Below are 22,156 nucleotides of genomic sequence, written 5' to 3'. Positions count from 1 at the left end.
TACCGATAACTCAACCAATACTCGGTATAATCTCTACAAGCCATTCCATCAATAACAACACTCATAATTATCAACTTCGCCATGAGATATTACCCAAAATCTGCATATTTAACTCTAAATATGCTGGAAAATAATAACAATCGCATACGATATCCGATATTCAACCCGCTAGTGAATATACAATGCTCACTATGCCAAGAACATAATATAACCATCATATTACACTTTCTTCCATATCTAAATTTCAAACCCTGCTAGAACTTAAAGAAACGTACATCACTTTGAAGCTCTTGATGCAAGGATCAATAATCTAAGCTTGGATTTAAAATCGGATAACTAAATCTTGATAAATCTTACCTCAAAGATTAAAGAATTTGAAGAATTCTTGGAGAAAGGCTCGGTTCTCAGCTGCTGAAAATGAGAAAGGACGATTCAGCACTAATTCATATATATACCCCTGCCATGTGTCACGTTAAGAAGAAGAGTGGATTTCCCGCATGCAGCACCGCGGGTGCGGTCACGTTAGCACCGCGGGTGCGCTATGCTCTCGGTCACAATTTCATTTTCCTAAAATGTAGACCGCGGGTGCGGTCTTTACAACACCGCGGGTGCGGTGTGTACACCGCGGGTGCGGTCTTGTTGCACCGTGGGTGCGGTGTGTACACCACGGGTGCGGTCTTGTTGCACCGCGGGTGCGGTGTAGCTTCGACTTTTCTTGTTCAAATCCACAATTGCATGACCGCGGGTGCAGTCTTGTTCTGAGTGCGGGTGCAGTCTTGCAAAACCCTCATTTCTCATGTATTTTCTTCCCTCATTGCATTTCATGCTTTCTCATATCTTCCGAATATCATTTTAATGAAAACTAATAGTCTCAAGCCTTACATCCATGCTATCTAGTCAAGCCTCGTTCTCTTCTTGACCCTTATCTTGTCCCACCTGTTGTCATGCACACATACAAACAAGACAACAGCCGGATAACTCCGGTGAGAATTATATTCTCAGTATAAACCATGTATATATGCAATCATAAAAACAATATAAAGGCATATAACAGTTATTCCTAACATATATCAAAATCAGAACATGAATCCATAGTAAGAATAAATCCTATTCTAAACATGTACCATTGATCAGGAACATAAATCGACATGTACTATATTCAGGAACATATTTAACAGAAACCTATTAATCAGACTCGTGACTCCACGTTTTAGACTAGACTCAATCCTAGCCTAGGGATCCCGGTTTCCGGATGTGGGTATTCCTATATCGACCAACAGTAATAGAAAAGACTCCAGTTCTATCCACGTCGATATAACCAAACATCCAGTGTCCTGAACTAACCGTCATGGACTGTGGCCCTATCGCCAATATCCTGTCCTGTGACAAAGTTCAATGGGCCAGTGACGAGTCCTCACTATTCGGCCCTTCTGTCACAAGATCAAATGTCTACGACTAGGCACATTTGCCTATGACTCAAGACATACATTGTCTATAAATCCATATACCAAATATATCAATCACATTCAATTGCAAATAACAATGCAATAAAATAAAGTATGTGATTTAGGGAAACTCGAGTCACACATCACCCGAGTTGCGCAATCCCAACTCAACATTAATTTATACCTTTATCTTCACGGTCTGACGAAGTCGAAGTGTCGAAGTCAAGTCTGTCTATATCAAATCTGACATATCAGTATCAAATATACCGTGTCAATATATACCGCTTAACTCAAAGCTTGTTCTGATCAATACACAACTCAAAACATAATATGATCAATATCGAATCAAGACACAATCTAATCCATATCGACGATATCACGATATAATCGAAGTCAATACTGAATCTGATCAATATCAACCCACAGATGTTTCGACAATATAACAATACAGTCTCCGTAACCCCGTCAATTCCAACATCATAGATCTAATACAAGAACTCATAATCAATATCGATATAAATCATAATCTCAACGGTAATACAAATCTGATATAAATCTCAATCAAATCGACTCCGAAAATCATAAAAATTACATAAACAATCTGTTCTTCATTCTGACTTCAAATATACAATGTCTACTGTATCAGAAACATCATATTTGATTCATATTCAATTCTGATAATATCATAATTTCTAATCATGTCTAATCGTAACAAAACTTACGTTTAGTTGTAGCTGTCGTCGCTAGGAACTCGGTACTGTACTCGGATTTCAATTCGGACAGACGGATCTCCAAATCTTCAATCCGAAATTGAAATCTTACCTCGGAGTCTTTTTTCTCGATTCCTTACCTTAATTCTGAAGAATGAATCTGTTGTATACGTATATATATATTATAATGTGGCACACTCCTTTTTGCAGCACGTCTCACGCATATGCGCGACCACCGTTGGCGCATATGCGTGAGACACAATTACTTGGCGCGTGTCTCGGCAGTTCTCTCGCACATATGTGCGTCACTCTTCCGCGCATATGCGCCCCAGGTTCTGGATGTTTCACGCATGTGTGCGCATTCAAGCCGCGCATGTGCGCGCGTGGTTCTGTCTTCCTCGCCCATGTGCGCCCATACATGTCGCGCATGTGTGTGGGGACTCTTCCTTGCACCTTATGTCAAATCTTATTTCGGCTCTCCCGGTCTGATCCGTTCCGTTTATAATCATCTCAATTAATAAATAAATCATTTCAGATTACAGCAATAAATCTCGGGCCTTGCAAAGGCAGTGACCAGAGTGCACCCGAGGTCGGTTTTGCAGCGCACCCGCGGTCGGCATTTTCAGATTTTTGGTTGAGTTGCCGAGTGCACACCGCACCTGCGGTGCATGTTGGAGCGCACCCGCGGTGCTTGTACAGTAAAGTCGTGTTTTCGGATTTTAAGTGATATAAGGCATGAGTTGGTTCACTTTTTCTCATTCTTTTCCCCTCATTCTCGATTTCAGCTCTTAGGGAGGTTAGGGTTCTTCATTCCTTTCTTTCCTTTCTTTAATTCAAGGTTCTTGTTGGGTATTTGAAGTGGGATCAAGGTTAATATTAGTTCAAGGAAGCTAAGGTAAGATCTTGGTTTAGTTTATTCTTGGTTTTGGTGTGAGAGATGATATGGGTTTGTGGATTGTGTTGGTTTTTGGATTAATTGATAATGGTTTATGATTATTGAGATGATAATGGTACAATATATGGTTTATTGTTGTAGGAACTCAACCAATGGTTTAGGTTCAAGGTTCCAAGTGGTTGTAAGTGGAATTTCATTCCTTGTGCTCACATGATATTATATGTATGGTGTTTCAATGATTTTAATGTGCTATCTTCATTTGATTCATGATTATATATTGATACACTTGTTATATATATTGGAGGCATTTTATGTCTCAATTGTGAAAAAGGGAATACAAAAGAAAAGAGTATGCAAAGTGTTTGATTTAATGCCCAAAAGAGAGTTCAAATGATTTATTGGATTGATAGATACATAGTCAGAGATTGCATTCAATTAGTTGATCAACGACCATATGCTTATATCCCTCAGATTTATCGATGTATATCGATGGGATATAGGTACAGAGATAGAGATACTATATAGATATCAATCCAACAGAGAAAAGAGAAATACCATCTTATTGTTTTATTATGCTATGTTATTCATGTTTCAAGAGTTGATGGTTTTTAATGATTTCAAATCCATGTTTTACAGAGTGTGATATATATCCATTGTTATGTAAGAGTTCCATTTGCTGAGTTTTATACTCATTTCAGTTATTTCATGTGATGCAGATAAGAGCGACGAGCCGGGACGTTGATTGGGGCCGGAGTCATGTGCATAAGAGAAGCAATGAAGAAGGCTATTTTGCTAGCTTTTCGACATGTCACAAAAATGATATTTTGTATTTTTGTTGTATCATTTGATTGATCATGTATATACTTTTGATTATACATTGACATGTATTTTAAATCCTTCTTTCTTTTGAGAAAATTTTAATTCCGCTGTTGTTTTATTAAAACCGGTCAGAGGCGTCACATTTAGTGGTATCAGAGAACCGTTCTTCGGACCAATGCATATAACTTCGTCTACTTTCAACGGTCCGGGTATGTCTTCTTCTACATCTTTTCATTGTTATCTATTTATATGTATTATGTGAGCACATTGTAGGAATATGCCTCCTAAGAGAAAGGATTCAGAGGGTGAGGATAGTTCTTCCTCGAGAGTTGTCGACGAGTTCGGCAAGTTGCTGAAAGAGCAAGCCAAGGTTCATAGTGATCAGATCCAACAGTTGCTACGTTTGCAAGGCACAGGTCAAGGTAGAGGCCAAGTGAGAGGCCAAGTGGCACAAGCATTTGGTACTGATGGGATCTTTACTGCTTTCAAGAGGATGGATCCGCCTGAATTTGCAGGAAGCACCGATCCATTGGTGGCCGTGGAGTGGATCAAAGCTCTTGAGGCAATTTTCGATCATCTCAACTATGAAGACAAGGACAGAATCAGTTGTGCAGTGTTCATGCTAGTCAAAGCTGCACGTATTTTGTGGAATGCTACCAAGGTAGGTGTTGATGTTCCGACATTGAAGTGGCAAGAGTTCACGAATCTTTTCTATGACAAGTACTTCCCAGACGCACTTCGAGCTAGGAAGGTGACTGAGTTCTTGGAGCTTTGACAGGGAGGTAAAAATGTTGATGAATATATTCTGAAGTTCGATGAGGGCTATCTGTTTGCCCCGTATATTGCTTCCAATGACAAAGACAAGGGTGCTCATTACACTAGAGGCCTTAGAGCAGAAATCAGAAGAGACAACAACATGTCTAAGGCGGTGACATTTAAAGAGATTGTGGCTAAAGCTTTGTTAGTCGAGCAAGATGAAAAAGACATTGCCAGAGAGAGACAGGCGAGGCAGCAGGCCATTGTTCAGAGAGGTCAAGGTTCAAGTCAAAGAGGAAAGGAACGTTTCAAGGGGAAAGGCAAAATACAGTCGAGTCCTAAACCACCGGCAGTTCCATTTGATCCCGAGAAGCCATTGTGTCCCAAGTGCAATAGGCATCATCGGGGAGAGTGCAGATTTGGTACTCATACTTGTTATCGTTGTGGCACTGCAGGCCATATTGCCAAAGACTGTCCGAGAGGCTCGAGTAAAGAGAAGGTGCAGGGTCGCATCTTCACCATGACGAAGGAAGGTATAAACCATGATTCTTCTGTGATCTCTAGCACTATTTTAATTTCAGGCAGAGTAGATACGACATTGATTGATGCAGGTGCTACTCATTCTTTTATGTCTGAATTATTTTTGAGATCTTTGGGCATAGTTCCTTCTGTTATTCCCCTCCAGTTTAATGTTGTTTTGCCTTCTGGGGATGTGTTGTGTCCGACATCTGTTGTGTATGCGTGCTCTGTTCAAATTGATGAGCGAGTGGTTTATGCCGACTTGATTGTTATTCCAATGGTTGCATTTGATATTATACTTGGCATGGATTGGCTATCAACCTATCATGCAGTGATTGATTGCGTTGCTAAGACGGTGAAATTTGCAGATGATGGCAATAAGGAAGGTATGCTCGCCAGTGCAGGTACTTCGCTGGTCCTTCATTTTATTTCCAGTCTTGAGGATTTACCAGGCGAGTATAACGTGAGTTCTACTTTTAATGTTAGTGACTTGTCATTGTTTGATGTAGGTGACGAGCTGGATTTGAGGACAAATCCTTTTCAAGAAGGGGAGGATGATGCGAACACGGATGGTCAAGTCCCAAGGAAAACATGGGACCCTTAGAGTTGCCGAAGGGACCAATCACGAGGGGACAACTGAAGAGATTCAAGGAAGCGTTGCAGGGGCTTATGAGCGAGGAAGAAGGACTTACAAGCGAGGTGCAAAGTGCTGGAGGGTTCGTGATGCATGGGAGTAAGTTTGGAAGCCAAAGGAACATTATTCAAGAAATAAATGAAGAGGAGTCCAGAAGCATCGGCGCCCGAGCGGCAAAAAATTACCGCCCGAGTGCCACACCTACTGTCCGAGGCGAAAAATTCCAGAAAACCTCGCGTCCGAGCGGTCATAAACTAACGCCCGAGCACGAATAGTACAGAACCTCGGCGCCCAAGCGGTTAAATCCTACCGCCCGAGCACGAGCCAGTTGCGGGAAATATTGACTTTCCTAGTTAGAGTTTTAATTATTTTAGCAACTAGATTTTTGTTATCTTTTTGATATGTAAGACTATTTGCACGAAATTTTGACACACTTTTTCATATTCATTATTGATTTTTATCAAAGTTTAGAGTTTTTCTCTCAAACATTCAGAGCTTCGCTTGTTATTCAAAAATCAAACTTATCAATATTCGTCTTGTGGCGTTTGTCGATCGTGCTTGTGCGGATTGTCATAGACTTGTTCTTTGAAGGTTTCCGTGATTATTTATTGCTAGACTTTTCATAGTTTAGAGGTGAAAATCACAACACACACACTTGATTCAAAAGATCGGGACAACAACGATTCTTTGTTCGTTATTGAATTGAGGGTGCGATTAGATTTTTAATCGTGTTTGCTATTCGTTCGTACGGAGATTCACATCAACCTCCCTCTCCATCTTATTTCAAATTTGTACCTGCAAGAAAACGTTAGTAAAAACAAAATAATCCTCACCCAAATACTCACGGTCACTCCAAAGAAATTCACTCGTCTTTTCTCTCAATTTTTTTTTGCTCACAACAAATACTCACCGTTCACTCCAAAGAAAATGCACTCACACTCAAGTAATGTCACTCAAATTAGAGAGTTCTCTCGAGGGCTCATGCTTTGTATTTGAGTATATCAAACAATCAAGTTTCAACTCGTGAACAATTGTGACCGACTCACTTGAACTACCTAGACAAGAAATTCGAAGATTTAAAAAAAAATTGATTGTGAGAGGCAATTGAATATGACTCTCTAAAGGAAATTGAACAAGATACCAAAAAGAAATAATGGTGAATTTTCGGAATTTTTGTACTTTTTTTTGGCTGAGTACTAATCGAAAATTCCAAAAAAAAAGACACCAAAATTTCGAGAATCACAGACTCTCGAAAAAAAATTTTGAAGAACGATAGAACAGAAAGCATATCTGAAAACGAACGAAGAACTAACACAGATCTGAAAATTTAAGAACAAGATAACTTACTTGAATTCAATGGACCTAAGCTCTGATACCAAATGATGTGAATCTTTGTGCGAACGAATAGCAAACACGATTAAAATTGAATCTCGTCCTCAATTCAATAACGAACAAAGAATCGTTGTTGTCCCGATCTTTTGAATCAAGTGTGTGTGTGTGTGTGTGAATTTCACCTCTAAACTATAAAAAGTTCAGCAACAAATAATCACGGAATAAACAATCGATATTATGACAAACCTTCAAAGAACAAGTCGAAGACAATGCCACAAAGTTAAAACTTTGATAAGTTTGATTTTGTTTAACAAAGAAAAAGTTTTAATTGTTTGAGAGAAAACTCAAGAACAATGATAAAATATCAATAATAATCTGAAAAGTGTCAAAATTTCGTGCAAATATGTTTACATATCAAAAAGATTGCAAATCTAGTTACCAAAATAATCAAAACTCTAAACTAGGAAACTAGGATTTTCCCGCAACTGACTCGCGCTCGGGCGGTAGAATTTGCACGCTCGAGCGCCGAGGGTTCTGAACTATTCGCGCTCGGGCGGTAAGATATGACCGCTCGGGCGCGAGGCGTTCTGGAATTCTTCTCCTTGGACAGTAAGTGTGGCGCTCGGGCGCCGATGCTTCTGGACTCATCTTCATTTATCACTTGAATAATGTTCCTTTGGCTCCCAACCTTACTCCCATGCATCAAAAACCCTCCAGCACTTTGCACCCCGCTTGTAAGTCCTTCTTCCTTGCTTATAAGCACCTGCAATGCTTCCTTGAATCTTTTTAGTCGTCCCCTCGTTATCGGTCTCTCCGGCAACTCTAAAGGGTCCCATACTTTCCTTGGGGCTTGATCATCCGTGTTCGCATCCACAGATGGCGCCCGAGCGGTAGTTTTCCACCTGCCCGAGTGCCAATGCACCATAAGAGGAGAAATTGGACAGAAAGTAAGGCGCCCGAGCGGTACTTTTTGACCGCCCGAGCGCCAGTGTTCCATGAGAATAATTCTTGGGCCGAACATGCCGCACCCGAGCGGTACTTTTCCACCGCCCGAGCGCCGATTGAAATGCACAAAAATTCTGAAGAAGTTTCTTCATAGCTTAGATTGTTAGTTTTAAACGATCCGACCAACCGATTTTCAGTCCGAGCCTAGATTATTGATCCTCGCATTTCTAGCTACCAAAGGATGTAACTATTGCTACATTTGAGCATGTTTTGAAGTTAAGATGTTGGGGGAAATAAAATTTTGATTTTTATTATGCGTTTTTACGATTATTGTGAACCTATATTCGTAACCGGATTGAAAAACGGATATGATATGAGATTTTTGTTCAAATTCCAGCATGTCTTGAGTTGAGTGATATGGATTTTGAGAGTATGGAAAATGTTTGTGATGATTGTGAGTAATTTTTATTGATTATTGATCTTTGAGATGACCGGTATTGCAAGATGACGCCGTTATGCCGTCGAAATGTACCGAGATTGAATAATTAATCCGTATGCATATTTCCTTTGAGTTAGAGGTGGATATTTACATTATGTATATGTTAATTCAGATTGGTATTGACAGATTTGATATCGAGATTTCAAGACTTCGATTTGTTCAACCGAGACTACGACAAGAAATGTGGGGACCCGGACGCTGATCTTCTTCTTAATCATCTTTGGGATTTAATTATCAATTAAGATAAAACAGGGTCTAAAATTTTTCTTTTTAAAATACAAGTGCGGAAGGTAATGGCATCTAAATAATATACATATCTGTATAAAACTACAACTCAGTATAAAGATACAACAATTTCTTAACTAATCTAAAATTCAACCACTAAGTTCTAGTAATAAAACCAAATCTACAGTAAGTCCGGAATCACCACGCTAACTCGTCTTCTCTCATCGTCATCTCGACCCTGATCCAGCCCCACCTGTTGTCATGCACACATACAAAACAAGACAACAGCCGGATAACTCCGGTGAGAATAAATCCCAGTATAAGACATGGTAAGCATGTATATAAACAATCTAAATCATAAAACATGCTATCATGTATAGAAACAATCTATTTCATAATCTATGAAATTAATCAAACAAGCATGCAGCTCAAATCAGATAAACATGCATATAAACCATCTTAATCATAAAACATGCTGACCCAACTGAAAGCAGTAATGATGGGTCCCATGATCTAGGAGCCACATCCATATAAGCATGCAGTTCTAATCAAATCATGTCTAGACTTGACTCGATCTATAACTCTAGGGATCCCGTTGTGAATAAGACGACACTGTCTGTCACCTACCCTCCCAATCGAGGTGATGTCCGTCTTATTCCTAGACTTCGGCATGATCTGTATCCACGTCTACAATAGGGGCGGTGATCTTCCCCTAAGCTGTGATATCGCCGAACATCTAGAAGTCTGGATGATCTCGCAGACTTTCCTATCTTAATGCATGAATACAAAATCTGTAAACCAAGCATAATAAGATAAAACATAAAAAAGAATATAGTATGTGATTTATTGGGCAACTCAAGGATGATCTCGATTGAGTTGTTTCTTCCCGAATATCACATGAATTATACCTTTATCGTCCCTGTCTGACGAAGAAGATGACCTGTATCCAAATCTGTCCATATCAAATCTGAAATGACAATATCGAATACGATGTATCAGTGAATAACTCAATATACAATCTGTTCTGATCAATACTTAATTCAGTATACAATCTGATCAATATCTGAACAAGATACAATCTGAGTCATATCAATAATATCACAATCTAATCGAAATCATATCTGAATCTGATCAATCTAAATCAATCTGATGTTTTGACGGCATAACAATACAATCTGAATAACCCCATCAGTTCTGAACATCACAAATATAATACTGGAACTCATAATCTGTGTCAATACCATTCATACTCTGAATACTAACACAATTCTGATATAGAATCTCAGTTAATATCTTTCAAAAATCATAACAATTACAGAAACGATATGTTCTTTAATCTGACTTCAATTCTATAATGTCTACGGTAGCAGAAACACCATATCTGAATCATATTCAATTCTAGCAACATCATATTTTCAAGACATCGCAAAACGTAACAAAACTTACGTCCTTGTGTAGCTCGTGTCGAGAGGAACTCGGTGTCGTACTCGGATTTCAAAACAGACGAACGGATTTCATAAAATCGCAACTATAAGCTTCGGAGGAAATTTGAGAGCTTTTTTCCCAATTCTTCGTTTTCCTTTTTCTTTACTGAAGGAGATGAACTTTACATGCATATATATATATACACGTTGCATCATGAGGAAAACGTGGCACACTTTTCAAATTTTTGCCTAATTCTCTCAAAATTACGAAAATGCCATTGCCATCCCATAATTACGAAAATGCCATTTCCCTCAAATAATTACGAAAATGCCATCCGAAAATCACAAGATTGCCATTCAATATTTAAATCAATTATTTAATTTTCGGGTTCTCACAAAAATGATGACATCTCGGGCCTTACAAGAAAGTTATAATTCAATGTTGATTAGGGAAGACACAACTCGAATTAGATTCAATTTGAGTTTCTCAAAATCACATACTAGATTGTTTATAATTTGATATGGTTATGCCTTGTTTATAGATTTATAGCAATGCACATGAGATAGGTGAGTCGTTGGCAGATATGATAAGATACCGGATGTTCGGTGATATCGACGTACGTAGGAGAAGATCGACTCCTATTGTAGATATTCGATATAGAGCAGGACGAAGTCCGGGAATAAGACGTACCGCCACCCCGATTGGGAGAGTAGGTGGGAGATTGTTACGTCTTATTCACACCGGGATTCCTAGATTTAGATATGAGTCGAGTCAAAGAATAAGAGTCAAAGAGTTTTATCTGTATTCACTAATGTGTTTTAATTACTGATTCATGTATTATGATTTTGTATGTAATTGCATGACAAGCATGTATACATGTTTTATATTGAGATTTGTTCTCATCGGAGTATACGGCTGTTGTTGTGTCTGTGAGGTATGACTTCCGTCCTTATCTTAATTCTTTGATGTATCGTTTTCAAGTGCTTGGAGAAAGTGTTGCAAATGTGGTGGTTAAGTGGTCGGATGTAAATTTACCTTTCTTCCTTGATTGTTATGAATTTGAGACCATGGATGAATTGCATGTACCTACTATGAATTTTGATGTCTCACTATTTACTAAGTTGATGGGGTTTGCTTGCTACAATGGTTTATATACATTTGACTTAGATTTTTGTGATGAAATGAGATATTGCATTGGTAGTACATGGGACGTGTCCTATCTCCATGATTCATATTTGATTGGTGATGGTTGTGAAGATTACATGGATAGTACATTTAGTTTGTTCTATTTTCATGATTTATGTTGGTTTGATGATGGTTTTGAGAGGTGCAAGGATGAACATGATTATTTCTTTGTTCATGATGAATACATGTTTAAAGAGAATAAATTTTCCATCCTACACCCATTGCATGAGTTGATGTTTGATATTGAGGCACATGACATGTGTTTAATTATTAGCCATGAAGTAACTAGAGCCATAGATATGATGCATGAATTTTTACTATGGTTGCATATGAGAAGGCATATTGAGTGGAAGTGTGTAACATGCATTGCACATAAGAATTTTTATGATCATAATGAATACAATTTTAAGGAGGATAAATTGTTTATTCTTTCATTGCATGAATTACATTATGGTGAAGCGTATCTTAGTGGCTTGATAATTGACATAATGCATGATTATATGTGTTGGTTGCATACGAAGCGATACGTTTGGTTTGAATGTCATACATGCATTGCATATGGGAGAATTACATGTCGAGTGTATTCATATGTGGTGCATCCGTTATACTTTATTCCTAGTGACCTATGGTCGTACACGTGTGTGGATATTATTTTGGTGTTAACTAGGTCTAAGAAGGAGAGAAATCTTATTTTTGTGATGCTTAATGGTTTTTATCATATGGTGTCATTTATTATTTGGTATGTGGTAAAGTTGATGAGTTTATAGGAAAGACAACGGGGACGTTGGGAATTCGAGTGCTCAAGGAGCAAGCGAACAATTGCACCTACAAACTTGAGTTTAAAGGTAAGCATGTTGATAATTTAATCTTTTATTACTAACTTGCTTCGTTTCTGCGTATGTAGTCAAGATTTGAGGACAAATCTTTTTGAAGAAAGGGAGTATGATACGAATCTGGCCGGGCATGGCGTTCAATGGATTGGGAGGATGTTCAAGGATTCCTTGCATGGAGGCATGAGCGATCGAGGAGAGCTTGCAAGCAAGATTTCATGTCTTGAAGAGTTCGTGATACATGGGAATGAGCTTGGAGGCCATAAGATCATTGTGGAAGTGTTAAATGAGCATGAAGGCAGAACAATTCGCGGCGAGAAGTGAACTCCAGAACCATCAGCGCCCGAGCGGTAAAACATTACTGCCCGAGCGCGAACAGTCCAGAAGACCCTGCGCCCGAGCGGTAGAAAACTCGCCCCCGAGCGCGCCTGCTGCGTGAAGAAAATTTGATTTCCTATTTTAAGAGTCCTAATTGTTTAGGTAACTAGATTTTGATATCTTTTAGATTTGGTACACAATATATGGACGAAATGTATTCATTGTAAACACTATTATTCTGATTTTAATCATACTGATTGAGTTTTCTCTCAACTTTTCAAATCACGGCTTTGAATACACTTCGTGTGTTTCTCAAATCAAACTTATCAAAGTTAATACTTTGTGGCGTTTGTCGATTGTTCTTCACTCGGATTGTCAAAGACGAGTTCTTTGAAGGTTCGCTTGAATTTCGATTGTTTATCTTTCGTTAATATTTGTTGCTAAATTCGTCGTAATTTAGAGGTGAATATTACAGACTTACTTGTACAAAAAGATCGGGAAAACACCACCGTTTCTTTATTTCATCGAATCGAGGGCGTGACTCCGTTTTTTAGCGCATTTGCTTTTCGTGGGTCAAAGAATCGCATCATCATAGTTGTTGTGTTGGCAACTAAACTTACCTCATCGCGATGGTACTTCTATTCTCGAGGCTCGGACCATTGGGTTCTCCCTTTAGTAAGACTCACTTGTCTCCTTGGAATAACAACCCCAAGAACCTGCAAATAAGAAATAGCAATGCTCGGAATTGAACCGGCTATATCATCACCATAACAATAAACCACTTTGTACGAAGGTACATGAAATGGTTTATGCAAAAATAAACATCTCTCCATCTCACTCTTTTGGGCCATAAAGTTCTTTTTCTTTTTATTTTCTTTGGCCTCTTTTTCTTGTTCTTTTTCTTTTATCTCATTCTTTTCTTCTCTTTTTATTTCTATGGTCATCTCACTCTTTTGTTCAATCATTCTTTCGACCATATCACATTTTTTTCGGCTCTTTTCAATACATTTCAATTGATCATCAATAATTTCTTTTCGTTTCAATTGAGCAAAAGAAATATGTTTTCTTCAAATGTTTTGAGCAACAAAGTTTCTTCTTTCCTACTATCCTCCTCCTTAATAGACAAATCACACATTTCTTTACCACTCAATGATTCACTTTCCACTGTACACAATTTAACATCATTCGACTTATCAACTAGTGGAATACTATCATCAACAACTTTCTCAACCACAACCTCAAATTCATGTTATTCTACAACCGCAATTTCATGTTCAGATTCTCCAACAATCTCAAACTCCACTTGAGATTTAAATTCAACCGACAACTCTACTACTGTCAGCTCCTTACGTTGACATTGGCTAGTATCATGCCCAAATTTTAAACACCAACAACATATAATATCAAAAGTACTAGAATTTGAGTTTTTACTTGTACCTTGATATTCATATTTTCTAGCTTCAACTCTCGACTCATTCTTTGGCCTAGCAATGAGTTTCTCTTCCAAGCTTGTCCTCCACGTGGATATCAACGACTCCCCTTGCAAACCACGTTCACCTCTTATGCCAACTCCTCTATCTTCCTCACATCGCATATCATCATCCCTATCCAAATGCGACGCTCTATTCTTTCCAAATCTACTAAATCGTCTATCCCCATCAACATGCCCATTACATGTCTCCTCTTCTTCGCACCACCTATATTTTTTTCGTAGAGGCTTAGACTCCTTCTCCCACATTTTATCCAACGCTCCTAACATTAATTGAAATTGACGATCGTCAATCATTATACCTGCAAGAAAAGGTTAGTATAAAACAATAAAAGATAAGTTTTCTCACCACGAATCCTCACTGATCACTCCAATGGAAATTCACTCGACTCTCCTTTTTTTTAATCTTTTTTTTTTCTCACTACAAAATACTCACCGGTCACTCCAAAGAAATAACGCTCGCACTCAATTGTTTTCACTTGAATTTGATAGTTCTCTCTAAGATGTGCTCAAGCTTTATACTTGTATATCAAACTAACAATATTCAACTCGTGGACACTCGCAACTGTCTCACTTGGACGGCACAAAACAAAGAACACTAGAATAAAGCAGATCTTACAACAATACAAAGGATAACACGGATCCGAAAACAAAAACGGAAGTATAACACAGATTTGAAAACAGAACAAAGCTTTAGAAAGATCTGAAAATAACAACGAAAGGATAACACAGATCTGAGAACAGAATGAAATTTTAGACAGTCTGAAAATAAAAACAAAAGGATAACACATATTTGAAAACAAAACGGATTTTTTTATTTTTTAATTTTTAGACAGATCTGAAAATAGAAACGATAAGGATAACACAGATCTGAGAACAAAACGAAATTTTAAACAGATCTGAAAATAGCAACGATAACTTACTTAATTCAAAGAGAACCAAAAGCTCTGATACCAAATGATACGAATCCTCGTACGAAAGAAAATCAAACACGATTAATTGAATCGCGCCCTGAATTCAATAACGAACAAGGATCGATTATATTGTCCCGATCTTTTGAAACAAGTAACGATTTGTGATATTCACCTCTAAGCGATTAACACTTAGCAACAAATATCAACGATAAGAACAATTGAATTTCATACGAACCTTCAAATAACTTGTTTTGACAATCCGTGCGAAAACAATTGACAAACGCCACAAAGATGCAATCTTTGATAAGTTTGATTTTTGTGAAGAACAAAGCAAAATGCCTTGCAAATTTGAGAGAAATCCTCAATATATTTGATATATGTCCGAATTATTTTGTTCATGGGCTCATACAATCATTATATAATAAATAAAACATGAAAAAGTAGTGTAAAAAGTCATAAAGAAAGTTGTCTAGCAAGTTTGACACGGCAGTGGGTGCGGAGGCGCGTGAACTCACGCAGCCGCGCGCAAGGTTCTGCACCCGGACAACACGGGGCGCGCGGTGCCGCCACATTTGGCGCGGGCGCGCTGCTTCTGGCACTGGCGCGCACGCTGCTCTGCGCTAGCGCGCGCTGCTGCACTGCTTCTGGCATGCTGCTGCTTCTGCACATCTGCGCTAGCGCGTGCTGCTGCACTGCTTCTCTCGGCCCATTTTTCACTCATACGTTTTGTTGTTCGGGATTCCTTCATTATATTATTTATTGAACTCCACCACTTGCTTGGATATGCTAAATTCATCATTATTGAACTTGAAGGTCCGAAGCAACGACGCTCCCTAAATCTCCTTCCAATCATTTGCAAGCCACGCTCGATCAGATTCGTATCAAGTACCCTTCAGACTCGGCGGTTGAAATGACTGAAACCTCTTCAAAAATTTTTCTATCGGAGTTTCTGACACATCCATCTGATAAACCGAAGTGTTACCTGATTCTGGAATTCTTCGAAGAGGTATCTGATTACCAAAAGAATTAGTAACCAAATACAACAAACCTGGTTTAGTCCTCCTTCGATCATTTTACTGCTGATCAAGAATCGGTTCTGATTCATTCTAAATAGTACATATTACCAATTAAATCAAATCATTCAGGTAAACATGTATTATAAAGCAGTAAATCATAATGACATGCTAGCATGTAAAAGCAGGAAAGAAAACTCAATCTACCGCGCTCACTCTATTCTATCTCAATCTCAAGAACCTACTGCTCTAATACCACCTGCTGTGGGGACCCAAACATAATTCGTCTTTTTAATCATTACTAAGAATCAATATAACAATTAAGTAGTGTGGGACATAAATTTTTTTTAAAATGCGAGTGCGAAAACGTAATGTATTCGATCTGATATACATATCAAAATAAAGGTACAAGTCTTGTAAAACATTTATTTATCTCAACTAAAGTTCAGTCTCTAGATCAAATACTGAAAACCAATCTACTCTAAGTTCGGATCTCCACGCTAATTCTGAATCTCTCATCCTATATCTGTTCTTGATCATGCCCCACCTGTTGTCATGCACATATACAAACAAGACAACAACCGAATAACTCCGGTGAGAACATAATCCCAGTATAAACAATGTAAACATGCAGTCATATAAAAGTATATAAAAGCATGAAACACATATCAATAACATGTATCAAAATCTGAAAACATGAAATGATATAACATTGTAAATCAACTCATGACTCGTCATCTCAGACTCGACTGATCTCTAATCTAGGGATCCCGGTTGAATAAGAACGCAACGTTCTCCCACCTACTTTCCCCAGCCAAATGGTGGTATGTCCATATTCCCAGACTTTGGCTATCTATATCGAATATCTGCAATAGAAGTCGATCTACTCCTAAGCACATCGATATATACCCAAAAGTCCAGTGACTTGGTGGTTCTGCCAAAGACTAGGCATATCTGCCCAAGACTCTAACGAGCTTTGCTATAAATCAATAGAATAAGCATATCAATATCACACATTGCAACATATCAAGGCAATGGTAATTCGGTATGTGATTTTGGGAAACTCGAGTTAAATCAAACTCGAGTTGTGCAATCCCAAATCAACATTGATTTATACCTTTCTCTTCTCGGTCTGATGAAGTCGAAGCCTCAAATTCCGATCTGTCCATACTCAATCTGGAAAATGAAAATATCGAATATGCTATGTCAATGTACAACTCAATTCAAGACCTGTTCTGATCAATACTCAAATCAAGACATAATTTGATCAATGTCAATTATACAACAATACTGTAAAGTCCCGAAAATTTGAAAATCCACGTGAACCACACGCATGCAAGTTATTAAATTTCTTTGGTATTTTATTAAATTTTTTTAAAGCATTAAATGGTGTTTAATTATTTTTATGCATTTTATGCATAATTTATGCATGATAGGATTTATTTAATGATATTTTAAAAGTTCATGTACTATGATTTTTAAGTTGCATTTTGCGCTCGAACGAGGAACGGAAACCGGAGAATTTTCAAGAAAAATATTTTTATTAGAAGATTAATTTTTATTAATTACTATAAGATGTTTTAAAGGTATTACTCAAGAATTGGGATTTATTTGGTATTTTTACTCGCAAGATTTTATTTTTAACAGTACGCAAATGTTATCAAATCGACAGACATTTTAAAGGTTCGGCTATTATTTTCAAAACCTTTTCAACATGAATTATTTTACGGGAGTGTGTTAAGATCTAATGAGCCTACTTTTAAGTATTATTGGGCTTAATCATCTTGTTAACCTTTTTAGTTAATTAATTCAGGACCATTAACTATATGATTATTATATAATTATCACCTAAATCACTAATTAACCAAAACCTAAAAGTAAACCAGCCATCACCCTTCCCCCTGCTGCAATCTCCCTCAATTTCAGAGCAAACCAACGAAGAAGCCTCGGTTTTTGGCTTGCCTTTGCAAATGAAAAATCCATCCGAGTCCCTTGTCTCGTTCGTGCTATTCAAATCATCAGGCATGCCTCATCCTTTCATTTCTGCATCATACACGTTGAATAATTTCTGATAAGTGTGTTTTTGTACATAGAAACCTCGATCCAAAATATGTCATGGAAGGGAAACGGGTCTTGTCAAATCTTTGCATATGTTTTCTCAACTCACGTTTACTGGTCTTGTGCAAGGGCCTGCTGTTTGGTTGTTGTTAAGGGGACGTACAGGAGAGTAGAGTGAGGATGTGAATTTGGCGTAAAGTTTGGACAGTTTTGGGAGAGGGCCGAGAGGAGTAGGAGTGATGGGCTTTCTCGTTTCGGGTAGGGATCAAGCGAGGGGTCGAACCAGCGGCACAAGAGCTAAACCGAACCATTTACTAGGCCCTGGTGGGCTGGATACACAGCTTGATAAGGCTTGACAGCTGCTGGGTCTGCACACAAACCGTTCGAGCTGGTGCAAGCACTAAGGGGTAGTCGCGGTGAGAGTTTGGGTATTGCGCGGCTCTTCACAGGCTGCACCTTGCATGTGGTCGATTGCGTGGTTAAGATAGGTTCGTTAGGGTCTAATCTAGGTCCATGTTAGGTGGGTTAAGAGCTGGTGCATCGGTGATTACCTGATGGAGTGAAATTGGGAAAAGGGTGCATGAGGTGGTGAATTGTGAATGGACCGAGAGCTTGATCGGTGCTGGAAACTTCAACCGTGAATTTAGAGGACTAGTAACATTATTTAAGGAGTATTCTAGTGTTTGTAAAATTTAAAAAAAAGTTTGGAAAGTTTTAGTTAATTTACGGTTCGATTCGGGTTAAAACCGGGGCTCTGGTCTAAGTTTTAAAACGAAACGGTTCAGTTGTATTTTTTTTTTGCTCTAATTTACTTCTAAGAATATTTTAATAATGTTTGGGATATTTTAAGGAGTTTGGTAAGCTTCGGGTCAATTTTAGAGGTCCGAGGTTGTAACGATAATTTTTCGGGTTTCCAGGGGCAAAATGGTCATTTTGCACCCGTGATGAGATTTAGGTCAAGACAACGTCCTGAGCACAAATTCATGATATTTTAAATGTCCATGCATCATGTTTACGATTTTTACGCAATTATGATAAATAAGGTGCATGCTTGGTTTAAAGGAAAAATTACGTATATGCATGTTTTTATTAAGTGATGAATATGATGACACGTTTTGAAGGAAGTGATTTAGTTGTGACTAACATGATGACACGATGATATGATTGGAGATATCGTGAGGGAGAAGGCCCCAGAGGGAGCCCGTTTACGGGAGAATGCCCCAGAGAGAGCCCGACGATCGTATTTCCATTGACATGATATGATGATATGATAGGCTCGGGCTCAGTTGACGGGTGAGAGTGTCGCTCATGTCCCCCGCCGCCGGGTACCGCGGTTACACGTAGATGGATCCATCGACTGACATGATGACATGATGATACGAAAGTCATAGCTAATGAACGGAATTCAAATTAAGATTTTAACACGTATATGCTAATATGATGATACATGCTATTATCATGTTTTGACAGGTCACAGTTACGCATATGATATGATAACATAATAATACATGTTTTGACACGTTACGATTTTACACGACACACATATATTCATGTTTTTAAGCTCATGAAATGTATGTTGATTATGCTATTTTTCACTGTTGTGTGCTACATATATGTACTTGTTATTACTGGCACAGGTGTGTTGAGTCTTTAGACTCACTAGGCGTGTGTGATGCAGGTGAGCATTTTGATCAGGAAACCGGAGGTGCCGTAGACTGAGTATTCAAGCGTGTGTGTGGTGACACGACCCGAGGACCATTATTTTCCGCATACTGATTCATATTTTTTTAGGAGTTAAACATTTTTACATGTTGATGACATTACGATTTTTATGCGTTTACGTTTATGTTGATTTTGGATGACGTTAGTTATTTTTCAACTGCTTCATTCTTGTTGGTAAATAAATATGATTATTTCAAAGGTTATTTTATAATTGCAAGCTTTTAAAACAAAATGAAAAAAAAAATTTCGCATTTTTAAAACAAGTAGACGTCTTTGTTGGTATCAGAGCAAGTGTCCTGTATAGGGTTGTGCCACCGCCATCTTCTGCCGCTCAGTCTTCAAGCCTCAAGTCTGTAAGCTTTTATGAATTAAATGTTTTAATGATTTTAATGCTATCACCTGCATGCTTACATGATATATGCATTACGGTAAATGTTTATTTGTCTTTATGTTTTAAGATTAGATGCTTTAAAATTTTTTATGGCTGTTACGACATAAAAGGAGAAATTATATGATTTTCATTCATGCTGGCTTTGTGGTGGAATTGGACATGTATAAGAATTTTGCTATTGGACACTAGGAAAGGTCGGAAATTATTTGACTATATTAATTTTTATTAGTAGTACTGAAATTCTGCTCGTGGATTAGAAGTTAAACTGGAAAATTATGAATGATTTTGGAGCTTTTAAATTTTCTAAGAAAATATTGATGGTTGGGGATTGTTAGTTGAGTTAGTTTTTGAGGATTCCATGTAAGGATTATTGATTCGAAGACTACGACGATTTTTTGAAGTGTAAAGCGTAGAATTTATTTAGGGTACATGCTCTACCTCGTTGGGTTTAAGGATGGAATTGTATGAATTGAAAATTTTAAGGACTTAATTGTAGTAACCAATAATTTAAGGACCTAAGTGCAAAAATGAAATTCAAAGGGACTATTTTTGAATTTACCAGATTTTGGGATTAAATTCAGAGTTTCGGGAATTTTAAGGTTTAACGAGGCTAAAATCAAAAATTTTATGGGGACAAAAATGCAAATTATAAAGAATTGTAGGGCCAAAAATATAATCTTTGAGAACTTTAAGGGCCAAATTGCAAATTATGAAATTTTTGAGGATTAAATTGAAACTTTTGAGGAATACTTGGATTACATCAGTAGTTTTTCGAGATTATGAGAATTGATTTTGGGTTTAATAAGCTTGAAATTATTGAACTTTATGTTACGAGAAACCTATAAAATAGAATTAAGAACGCCGAGAACTTTTGGCTAATTATGGAATTTTAGGAATTTAGGACAAATTGGATAATTTTTAAGGAAATTAAGAATTAATGTTGCAATTTTAAGAAATTGGGGGATTAGTTTAGCAGTAAGTAAGAATTTAATAGTTTAAATGATAGGAATTTTCGGTGATTTAGGCTTGAAGGATATTTAGAATATTGGGATATCTGGGTTATAAGGTTATAAGAACTGGTAATCAAAGACATTGTAGGATGAATCAATTTTGGGTTTGAAAATTTAAGTGTTAGTGAAATAATGTTGTGACAAATTAAGAATTTGAAATGATGACAATTTAAGGTGAAGTTGATCAGTTAGTTAAGTTATAAGAGTAGACATTGAGCTAAAAAAATTTTGGGAACTTAAGTTTGATATATCATAAGTTTTAATCATGATCTTACGAGTTAAACTTATACTTTTGCGCGACTTGGGTGCGCGCATATGCACGAGCAGTCCAGTATCCAACGTTTTGGGACAGAAGCTTTGGCGCATATGCGCCGGATTGAGGCACGCATATGCGCCAGCTGTTACGAAGCCGAGCATCGAGACAAGAGGTCTCGCGCATATGCGCGACGCTTGAGCGCGCATATGCGCGAGTCATGCAGAACGGAAAAGTGCCAGTTGCCTTACATGCGACGTGTGTATATATGTATATATATATATGTGGGGACCCGGGCTCTAACTCAGTTCTTTTCGGGATAAATCGGATCATTGTTCAAAATACGGGTCAACATTTTGCTTTTAACATTAAATCAAATGTATATAACTCAAGCAAAAGATAGTTCTATATTTATTTCATTTCAACAAACATAATATACATGTCTTGTTTCATCCAGATTCTACAAACCAGTATTTAAATACAGTACATATCAAAAGTACAACTACTAGTTCATCTGCTACGCCCGTGATCACCACGCTATGTCCATCTCTCATCTCTGTCGCGACCCAGATCCTGCCCCACCTGTTGTTATGCACACATACAGACATAACAACAGCCGGAAACTCCGGTGAGAACAAATCTCAGTATAAAACATGTATGCATGCTGATACATAATCATATCTCATGAATGAAAACAATAACAATAGGCTCCATAGTCTATGAAACCAATCTATAAAAACATGCAATTCAAATCAAATCATGTCTTGAC

This window comes from Primulina eburnea, chromosome 1 (assembly GCF_022965805.1).
Source record: "Primulina eburnea isolate SZY01 chromosome 1, ASM2296580v1, whole genome shotgun sequence".
In the NCBI taxonomy this organism is placed as follows: Eukaryota; Viridiplantae; Streptophyta; class Magnoliopsida; order Lamiales; family Gesneriaceae; genus Primulina; species Primulina eburnea.
This window is presented reverse-complemented; position numbering follows the sequence as displayed.